Below are 10,214 nucleotides of genomic sequence, written 5' to 3' on the forward strand. Positions count from 1 at the left end.
TTGTTCTTGATGAATTTTGAGAGAAACCAAGTATATTTTGGTGTAAATGGGGTTGAATAGCGTGTTTATAGGTATATATAGGGTGGAAAAGGATCAATTTGTCCTTGGAGACACGGGAGTAGAATGCTAGTCTCATGGGAGGAACAGGGTGGCACCCTGCTTAAGGAGGGTAAGAACTAGGGCGGCGCCTTTTAGAGGCATGGGAGAAACTAGGCGGCGCCCTGCAAGCACTTTTATATATGGGTTCGGGCACCCAAACGTGCCATAAACGGATTTCAAAATTTCTGAAACTCACCTGAGATGTACTATTACCTTGCCCCATCGCAACACAACTTGAAAATTATAAAACGGAGGCCGGAAAAGTCATCAAATAATCCCCGAAATTCGAAGGTATAAAATGAGACTAAGTGTTGAACACTTAGCTAAAATTTTCTAAGTGTTGGACCTTCTAAAGAGCTTTAAAGGGTGTAATAAGCTGATTTCCGACGCAAGATTTTGCGGGGTCTTACAATGTTTTCGTTTTTCATAATTTTCCTAAAACAAATAAATTTACTCCCCATCTGACATTTAAGTACAACTTCACCAGTTAGCTCTTTTTCTGCTTTTTATTCATTTATCAGCATCGTAATTTGAAACTTGTCAATACTAAAAGTTTTGACAGGATCATGCTGGGATGTCGATATTAATTCATGCCCCATTGGTGATCTATTATCATCATGTTGATGATTATCCTCTTTCTAACTCTCTAATTCCTCCTCTTTCTCACTTTTATTTTCTTCATCACCATCTACTGACCATTGTCCACCTCCCTCAGTGTTTTCATATCTCTTCTCAACTTCACTTTGTTTCCCTGACTGAGATTGTTCAGAAAGCTCCTCCGAATCCCTCTGTACTGCAGCCTTTTTTGGGGGGTGGTCAGACGTTGATTCACTTTTACTTTCTTTTCTTTTGGGAGACATGTTTTACCTACAAACAACATAAAAATAAAAAATACATTACAATTGATGTATGCATAAATTTTAAAAAATACATTACAAAAACCATCAATAATGACACACTAACAGCCACCACCACCACAAACACCACCAACCAATGCCATAAATACTATGAATACCGACACCACCGACAGCTACCACAAACACCACCAACTAATACCACCAATAGCCACCACCAGTGCCACCACGACGATGATGATGACCACCACCACAAACAGCACAAACACCATCCAACAATACCACAACAGTCAATGAAACACTGTGATAGAAACTAGGGTTTTCTCAAGTTTTTCTACTATTTTACCTTCAAAACTCAAAATTGTAAACCCATTCTTGAAGATAATACAACTAAAAATTTTCTTTTTCATCATTAACTTAAAAGCCCTTAATTTTTAGAAAAAAATAACAAATATATAACTCTTCTCGAACTCTGTTACCTATGAAGACAGAGAAAAAGACTGATACAAGTAAGAATAAAGTCAAAAATAACACCTATGTGGTCAAAAATGATAAGAAAATCAATCTGTTGTGAATGGTAGAGCAATTTGTTGAGTAGTTATAGTTGTTATATGTACTGTATAATTGAGTGAGAAAGAGAAAAGAATGAGAACTCATGATTTGAAATGATGAAATATTTTTCTCGCAAATGGATGATTTGTATGGGTTGATTTGTATTTTGGAAAAGAATGACAAGTTTTGAAAATGTTAATTTGGTCCAAATTGATCTTAATTATTTTTTAAAATTATAAAAGATATGCATAATTTTAACCCTCTTGTCATGCAAATACCAAAAGACTCAATTGAAGTTGTAGTTGACCCTATGAACTCACCCACCCCTGGTCCTAGATTAATCAATATAGGTATAAGAAATCAATTGAAATTGTATAAAAATAAATGTCCAACCTGTTGCATCATATACTCATCTGTTGTAAATTATCAAACAGATTAAGTAATCTGTTGTGACAGATTCCCCATCTGTTGTAAATTATCAATTAGATTGTCACGTATCGCAACAGATTACCCATCTATTGTAAATTATCAAATATCAACAAACCATCGCCCATTAGTACAACACCAACATTATTTGATTTCAAATTCAGAACAATGACTATTGTACCCTCTTCAAATTCTACTAATTCACCCGGTATTACTTCATCAAGACTGTGATACGTGCAATGCCATCTAGTAATGCTCCCAAATAATGAATCAGAGCACATGGAGCCTTTTCTTTATTTTTTTTCTATTAAGAAAAAAATGATAGACTAACTACTATAAATATCAGTTAATGAAAGATCCCAATGCAAAAAAAAAATGCATGTTGGGTCTTTGAAATAGTTCATATCAGTTTAATAATAATAACAATGCATCACAACTATGAATTCCAATTATTCTATTTTTTCTTTCATCGAATATGATCTACTACTCTAATAGGGGCTGCCATCTGTTACATTTGACCCTATGAGAACTCACCCCTGGTCCTAGATTAATCAATTAAGGTATTGGTCTAACATATGAGGTAGTAAGAATTGGTTCATCTCAGAGTGATTGATCGATGACTCTGGTCGGGAGGAACATAATACCGTCTCATCATTCAATTGACAAAAAACTCAATTAAAGTTATAGTTGACCCTGTGAAAACTCACCCCTTGTCCTAGATTAATCAATTAAGGTATTGGTCTAACATATGAGGTATTAAGAATTAGTTCATCTTAGAGTGATCGATCGACGACTTTGGTCAGGAGGAACGCAATGCCGTTTCATCATTCAATTGCCAAAAGACTCAATTGAAGTTATAGTTGACCATATGAGAACTCACCCCTGGTCCTAGATTAACATATGAGGTAGTAAGAATTGGTTCAGCTTAGAGTGATTGATTGATGACTAAGGTCGGGAGGAACATAATACTATCTCATCATTTAATGGCTAAAATACTCAATTTAAGTTGTAGTTGACCCTATGAGAACTCATCCCTGGTCCTAGATTAACATATGAGGTAGTAAGAATTGGTTCATCTCAGAGTGATCATCGATGACTCTGGTCGGGAGAAACGCAAGACTTTCTCATCATTCAATTGCCAAAAGACTCAATTGAAGTTGTAGTTGACCCTATGAGAACTCACCCCTGTTCCTAGATTAATCAAATAAGGTATTGGTCTAACATATGAGGTAGTAAGAATCGGTTCAGCTGAAGTGATCGATCGACGAATCTGGTCGGGAGAAACGCAATACCGTCTCATTCAATTTTTAAAAGACTCAATTGAAGTTGTAGTTGACCCTATAAAAACTCACCCCTAGTCCTAGATTAATCAATTAGGGGTTGTTTGGTAAAGTGTACAAGAACAATGCAAAATATACTATATTAGTAATGCTTGCATTAGAAAATACTTGTATTATTTATGCTTGTATTACTTATGCATGTATTATTTCTTATACATTGTTTGGTTTGGTGTATGAGAAATAATACGTCTTACATAATTTCTATCAAAGAAATTTTTGTTTACAAAAATACCCTTCTTTGATTTTGTACACTTTTTTGCAACAAAGTTCTTTTGTTATTTCAAACATAATTAATATTGTTGAACTATTATATAGAGTTTTAGGATTAATTGCAAGACCTTCATCTTTGCGCAAAAATGTTACGCTGAAGGATTAACATAGTCGAAACAAAAATAAAATACAAGACTTAAAATTAAGAAATAGTTTCAACTTTATTTAAGAAAATCTTTTTAAAGACTCGAAGCAAAGCGAAAATATGTCATAGTTATTTAAATCAACCATTCATTGTTGTAAATTCAATTAGTGGGAAAAGAAATTGTCAAATGTTTTAAAAAGATTCACTAGTGCAAATTAAAATGGCAGGAAAAGGAATAGTGAAATATTTTGAGAGGGAAATTGAGGGGTATTAAGGTCATTTAATAAGTTAATTCATGTGTTTAAAGTCTTTGAATTACCAATATATAGGAAATAGAGTGTATTACTAATACACACTTCAATACACAATAGAGTGTATAGCTAATGCTTGCATTAGTTAGACATAGGCAAAAAGTCATACCAAACAAGGTACTAGCAATACATATTAACTAATGCATGCATTATATTACGCATCTGTTGCGATGGATGACCGAACTTTGAAAATTTTCAAATAGAAATTGTTATCTGTTGCACTTAAATTTTTTAAGACCTTTTTTTTTTTAAAGCAATTTAGGTATTTTCGGTCCAAGATAAAAAAAAAAAATTAAAATACTAAGGCGGTAAAAAATATTACTTGGATAACTCAAAAATCTCTTGAGTGAGTAGTCATATCTGGTCTTTTCAATGTCACCATCTCCTCGTGCCCCTCAAAAGTCAAAAGTTATTAATGAATATTTCAAATCCATATCTAGAAGAATAGTCTCTCCTTCAGCCATAACATAAGGAAGACAAAAGACTCAACTCAACTCGTCTATCACTCTTTCTTTTTTATCTCTTTCTTTCTTTTTTGTCTCTTTTTTCTCTCTTCTTTCAGATGAGGATCCTTTTGAATCTCAACCAATCAATATATTTTCTTGACTGAACTAGATGTTCTGATCCCTTTGCTTTTTTCACATTGCAGGTATGGTTCACTATTGCTCTTTCTATCTCGTCTTCTTCTTTGTATGTCATTTGAATTAGATATTTACATCTGTTGCTATTGATGATTTACCCATTTACCAGTTTCCTATTTATTGAGAAAATTAAAGGAAAGGTGAATTTTATGTCTTGAATGATTGAATCATTATTTTTATATCTATTGCAAAATGCCACATCGTTTGAATAGATGGGTAATCTATTGCATCAGATTAGTCATCTGTTGATTCACTCAATTTTGTGTTAGCCTTTTGTACAGACGGAGAAACTACTTGAAGAAGTCAAACCAGTAACAAGGCTAGTTTGATTTATTCCAATAGATGACTCATCTGTTGCAACATGTCATCTATCTGTTGTAATAGATACCTCATCGGTTGAGCAGATGGGTAATCTATTACATCAGATCGGTAATCTGTTGATTCACTCAATTTTATGTTACCCTTTTGTAATATTCTTTTTCTTCTTTTCTTGTTTGACATCAAATGTATTTCTCTTATTTGTAGATAAAAGAAAGTGAAACTGGATCCATTTTTACCCGACCAGCATTAAAGGCTAAAGTAAAGATGGGTTCGGAGAAATAAGCTTCTTGCAGATAGAACCACTTTATATGTGGGAGGTATGTATTACTAATTAATCTATCGTGAAAAGACACATCTAGTACAATGATTTTATGAATGATTGCTCTTTACCTATTAGGCATTAATTCTCCAAACAAGATATGACATTTTATAGTTAAGATTATTAGGTTCAAACTGGTAAGGCTGAGGGATCAAGTAGGTGGTGTCGATACCCTGTTATAATTTAATGACCGTTTATGCTCATGTTTTCGTGTTAAGTTTGGGAAAGAGGCCAAGTTTTTGGCGGTAGTGTAAATATCCAATAGTGATTGGGCCAGTTTTAATGGATCAATAGACTTCTTGAAAGGCCTCTAAAGCCTCGCACTGCAAAAAACACCGATGGAACCAATAGAAATTCCCCTGGTCCAAATTTATATAGATGGGTTGCTGGAGGAGACTATTGTACAACAGTAGGTAATTGAGAGAATACCTGTGCAGGAAGGAGGGTAGAGAAGGCCATATATCATCTCAGACCTTGTTTAAGAGAAAACACAGGGTAGCAAAGAAAGTGTAGCAAAATTGGCTGATGAAATTGACATGAAAAATGAAAAAAATGGATAAGCTGCAAATGTGAAAGCATATCCAAAAATGAAAATCCATCAGTTCTTGAAGTAAAAGAAGAATGGTTAAAAGGACTGGAGCTGGTCACTTTGCTAGAGACTGCAACTAGCAAGCGTGGCCTCAATGAAGACCCATAAAATACAGGACCAGAACTCTAAGAAAGCAGCTCAGCAAGCACGAAAGGTGGTAAGATTGTCGGTCATAATTGAAACCTAAACCAACTACTCCTGAATTAAACATACGGGATCAAGCCAAGGTGGCAATTTCTCAAGTTAAACTTGCATCCCATGCCTTCTATTTATGGGTCTGTTTAGGTCAAAGGCAGTGGAAACAACAAGGCATGGGATTTCTGCCCAACTTCAGACCTTTTTGTTTCTACTGCCATCGACCTGATGATAGCCACAAATAGAAGGCATGGCATGCAAGTTTAACATAAGAAATTGCCACCTTGGCTTGATCTCGTATTTTTAATTTAGGAATAGTTGGTTCAGGTTTTAATTCTGACCGACAATCGTATCAATTTCCTATGCTCGTAAGACTTCTTCCTTAGAGTTCTGGTCCTGCACTTTGTGAGAGTCTTCATTGAGGCCATGCTCACTAGCTGCATTCTCTAGCAAAGTATCCATCTCTAGTCCTGTTGACCATTCTTCTTTTTTTTCAACGATTTATGGATTTTTATATTTGGATACACTTCCACATTGGAAGCTCATCTAATTTTCTGTTTCTCATGTCAATTTAATTGGCCAGATTCTCTAGAATTTCCTTTCTTGCACTTCTATGTTTTCTCTTAAATAAGGTTTGAGATGATATATGGCCTTCTCCATATCCCCCTTCCCGCACAAATATTCTCCCAAGCACCTTCTGCTGTATAAAAGTCTCCTCCAGCAATCCATCCATATAAATTTGAAATAGGGGAATTTCTATTGGTTTCATCATTGTTTGTTGTAGTGCGAGGCTTCGGAGGCCTTTTAAAAAGTCCATGGCGCCATTAAAACTAGTCCAATCACTATTGGATATTTATACTACCACCAAAAACTTGAACCCTTCCCCAATCTTGCCATAAAAACATGAGCATAGACCGTCATTAAATTGTAACAAGGTATTGACACCACCGTCTTGGAACCCTTCGACCTTATCAGTTCGTACCTATCAAACTAAATTGTACAATGCAGGATTTTGTTTGAAGCATCAGTGTCTAATCGGTAAAAAACTACATTCAAAAAATCATTGCACTTTATGTGTGTCTATCATGGTAGACTGATCAATAATACATAACTCCTACTCATGAAAGTGGATCCATTGCACACACCTTATTCTTCCTACCCCATCAAAGATACTACAGTGTTGTTTATTCATCTACACGCATGTGATGACTATTGAAAAAGAGGTGTGAAGAGTCATGAATTCTTTTAACATATTCAAAATAGGTGATGAATCAAAATCTCCATCTTTTGCAACTGATGACTCAGCTGTTGAAAGAAATCAAAATATCTCCTCTAATTTATGGTCCATCTATCGCAAAGGATAATCCATATATTACAACAGATATTAAATCTGCTATGACAGACCAGACATTATTAATTCATCTGTATGTATATGTTGACCATTAAAAAGAGGTGAAGAGTCGTGACTTGTTATCTAACACATTCAAAACAACTGATGAATCAAATTTTCCATCTGTTGCAACTAATGAATCAACTGTTAGAAGAAATCAAAACATCCCCAACATATGGGCTATCTGTTGCAACAAATAATCTATATATTACAATATATGGTAAATTTATTGCGGCAGATGGACGATCCATTGCAACAACTCAATAATAATGGTTGTTATCAAGTCTTCTTAGAACCGTTTTGAAAAGGTGAGAAGTATTAATGTAAATGAAAAAGTCATGACTTTTCACAGAAAATAAAATGCGACAAGTTTGAATTTAATTAATGCAATGGAGCTTAACAGACGTGTCTTTTGTCCTTACACATCCAGATTGAATCCTTTATAAATAGGTCCCTCCTTAATCTTCATTCTGCTAAACTTTATTTACTTCTTGTATTTTTTTCTTTTTGTGTGACATCTTCAACCACTTCTCTTCAAAGAGTATATTCCTTTATCGTTGAGGTAAGTTTTTTTCGGTGTAAATCTACCAGTTTGTAGTATACGTTGTATTACATTTGACACTTTTCTTTACATTTGTCAATTCATGCATGTTGTAGATATGTTTGATCCTGTTTGGGACATTGTTATTCTATGCGACACGGTGCAGGAACTTCAGATATAGGTTAATAACCTGGCGAGGGAGTTGGTCGTCATGAGAGCGACAATGTTCAGAGAGATGTAGAGGCGGATAAGAACCCTCTGCTACAAGTTGATTGGCTGGCTGTTATTAATGATGATGATGATAATAATAATAATGATAATTGGAATGTATTTTTTCTTTTAGCGTATGTATTTTAATTTTTCTATAGCGGATCTATAACTAATGTATTTTATTTTTCGTTTAATGAAAAATTTATTTTTAGTTGACTTTAGCTTTTAAATTGTTATTCAATTTTCATTCTATCTATTTATTCTTCTAAATATTTTACATGTTAACAGGTCGACGGTGGAGGCAAGGAGCAATTTTAAATCCAGTAGCAATAACAATTTTGGCTTTTGAGTTCTTTCAACAGATGGACCATGTGTTGAAACAGATTGGCCATCGGTTGGGTTTCTGTCAATAGATTATCCATCTGTTGCGATAGATTTATCATCTGTTAGAGGAAAATATTCCATTTTTATGGAACTATGTTATGTTCTTCCATCTAATGTCCATCTAGTTCCACAGATGGGTAATCTGTTGAAAATACTTGTGGTCTGCTGTATTGTTTAACAGTTTATGTTTTGCCTCTTTTTATTGATGCACAAGTTATTAAAAAGATATTTTATATATAATAAATGATAACATTACGTTCACAACAATGAGTTAAATATTTAAAAGTCCACAATAAACAACTATACAAGTTTCTGCAATTACAATGAACATGGTGGATTACGATTTGGGCATGTAGTTCTTTTGTGGCCAGCGCATTTACATACGGAGCACTTGTTTCTTCTTGATGAAAATGATTCTCCAACTCCACGCCTCCTCTTATATGGCTTTCTTCCTGATTTGATAGTGCTTGGGTCAATATATAGAGGAGGTATTAATCTCTCCGTAAGCTCTGCAGAAACAAAACAAGATTCTTCAGTAGGCACCGAAATAATATGCCCACTATATGCCATTTTATATTTTTCCACCAAATAATATTGAGAGGAGTGCTCGTAAACTTCAGCTCCATATTTATGACTGTATTGAGCTCGAAGAGCTGCCATAGCATGTGGACAGGGTATTTTGTCCAAGTCAAAAACTCTGCACGTACAAGATCTTGTTTGAAGATCAACTATGGCAACATCACAATGACCGGTGATACTGAATTTGCAATCTTCTATTTTATGAGGTAATAACCTGTTCCCCAAACTAACGTTCGTTGATATTATTTTTTTGATTTTGAGAACAAATCAGGTTCTTTGTTTGGGGCACTTGAACTGCACACACCTTACATTAAAAAATTCGCCATACTTCTGGCTTAATTTTTCAAACATAGCCTTGATGGGAAATTCTCTTTCATTGCCAAACAATGAATTCACTGATTCAGCTATGTTTGATGTCATAATATTATACCTATATAAAAGAATCACTTAGTACGACATCATAATAAACTTGTAACTCAAATAAGACATTAAAATTGATAAGAATGTACCTATTTACCAGACAGAATGCCTGGGTCCATCTCTCAAAATCAATACGTACGAGAAATTCTGCTACCTTGGGATTCACATTCATTATTTGATTGAAATGGTCTAAAAACTCCTATCTACTATATGCTTTAGCTGCTCTATAAAATAGGATCACAACCCTTTCGTTGTGATAGTTGGTCCGAATGTTCTCTTCAAGATGCCTGATGCAAAAACCAAAGTAAGATGAAGTGAAGAAATGTGAACCCATCTTTGGAATACTTGGATGCCTATCCGATACAAAACATAACTCTTCAGTATCTTCAATGCAGCTTCGCAGTTTTTCAAAACAAATCCATAAGAGGCATCACATTCCTTGTCTGCTACACAAAAAACGATAGGAAAGATGTGATTCTCCGCATTCTGTGCCACCGCCGCTAGCAGAACTCCATTATACCTGTTCCTCATGAAGGTACTGTCGACGGCTATGCCTTTTCTCAAATATTGAAAACCTTAAATCCAAGCACCATAGGTTACAAAAAATTACTTGAACCTTCCGTTTTCATCATGATGTAATATTGTCTTACTTTTGAGATTTATGGACTCAATCATGTAACAGTAGGCATCCAGGACTGCATACCCATGCTCGAGTGTCCCCCTAACAAGGTCCTTGGCAATCCCCATG

This window comes from Capsicum annuum, chromosome 5 (genome assembly GCF_002878395.1).
Source record: "Capsicum annuum cultivar UCD-10X-F1 chromosome 5, UCD10Xv1.1, whole genome shotgun sequence".
NCBI classification, from domain to species: Eukaryota; Viridiplantae; Streptophyta; class Magnoliopsida; order Solanales; family Solanaceae; genus Capsicum; species Capsicum annuum.